At 36.9% G+C, this 1,413-nt stretch overlaps 2 long non-coding RNA genes across 3 annotated transcripts in view; one reads left to right on the top strand and one right to left on the bottom strand.

Annotated features, from left to right (window-relative positions):
- Positions 1-605, bottom strand: part of LOC109290748 — a 6,580-nt gene extending 5,975 nt beyond the window's left edge. The window contains exon 1 of the long non-coding RNA XR_002095672.1: positions 7-605. This is a non-coding gene — a long non-coding RNA (uncharacterized LOC109290748). The remainder of the gene's footprint in view (positions 1-6) is intronic.
- The window catches only part of LOC109290749, a 101,887-nt gene that overhangs the window by 17,430 nt on the left and 83,044 nt on the right, over positions 1-1,413 (top strand). The window lies entirely within an intron of this gene.

Raw genomic sequence — 1,413 nt, 5'->3', positions numbered from 1 at the left:
TGTAACCTTACCAGGAAACAAAGAAAGCATAGTTAATTTTCTTAAGTGAGGAACTTCCTAAGTAATCACACCAATGTTTTTGAAGTAAACAAGTGCTCGCTGTTGATGGTTTTGCTGACCGAAAAGCAGAGCACTCCAGCTCATGTGATATTTTGCAACTACATTCACAACAAGAAGAGGTGGACACAAGAATGCTTTTACATGGCAAACGTACAGTGAGTCAGGGATACTCCTCTCTAGTATTCTCCTGTGATGACACAGACATATTGGTCCTTCTTCTGTGGCATAATCTTGTGCCTAAAGTTTGGATAAAGAGAAGCAACCCAATAAGATTATTCCAGTTCATGAAAGTATGTAAGAATTGCCTGAGCCAATCCACACATCTCTAATTGGATTCCACAGTGTCACTGGTTGTGACACCACCAGCCAGTTCAGTGGTCACACGAAGACAACTGGAAACAGTTCATTAAACTCCCACATCTATTGGCAGGTCTAGGGAGTAGGCCTGATGTTGATAAGAATTTGTATGTTGTGTAGAAAAGTTTGTTGTGTTGCTGTATCAGCCGTCAACATCTTTGATGGCTGTTTTGGATGTTACGGTGAAATTATTCCATCAAGGAAAAGCTCTGGATAAATTTCTGCTTATATACAATTCCCTTGTGCATCAACGTCTAATTTGATGAAGTGTGCTTGAACGTAATTCACCACTGCCATCACCTGACTAGTGTAGTTGGCAAGATGAAATGATGGTTAAGTTCCTGTCATAAACATGCTTGAACCATTACCACTTCCAAGAATAACAAGGTAAAAGTGCAAGATGGAATGCCAGGGACCAGCATGCTTGTGCAAGCACGTTAATATGTCATGCAGTTCTAGCTGCAAGTGCTGTATGACAGTATGTTTCAATCTGTATAATAACTACAAGGATTCATAAACAGATTGAGAAATGGATTCAAGTGATGAAGAGAACTAAAACTGCAGTTACCCATTGTATTAATGTTATGTATACCATTACACTACTCTTATATTACCACTGGATTATGCTATTGCATTTTCTTTTTGCCTTGAGCCAAACATCGGTTTGTTTCTTTGCCATTCAATTATTTATTAATAATATCTGACTTACGTGCATTCTGAAATTTTAAAAAATTGTGTTGTTTTATTCAACATAACTCAAACAAGTAGGTTAGCCTGAGTTATGTTTTCAGTGCTGTAGACCTCCTATGAAATTTGTAGTTATAGAATTTGTGAGGTTTTAGTGTTAGAATATTGTTTACTAGGTTTTTAAATTACATTGAGTTGATACATACATGTTAATGTGTCAGCCATATTGGAATGAAATATGGCTACCATGACAGAAATGTTATGATTGATCTCCTTGGTTCATAGAACGTTGGTTTTATCATTGGAATT

Source organism: Gavialis gangeticus, unplaced genomic scaffold (genome assembly GCF_001723915.1).
Source record: "Gavialis gangeticus isolate Ggan-Ray unplaced genomic scaffold, GavGan_comp1, whole genome shotgun sequence".
Classification (NCBI taxonomy): Eukaryota; Metazoa; Chordata; order Crocodylia; family Gavialidae; genus Gavialis; species Gavialis gangeticus.
The sequence above is the reverse complement of the archived record's forward strand: the minus strand, read 5'-3'. Positions and strand labels throughout refer to the sequence as shown.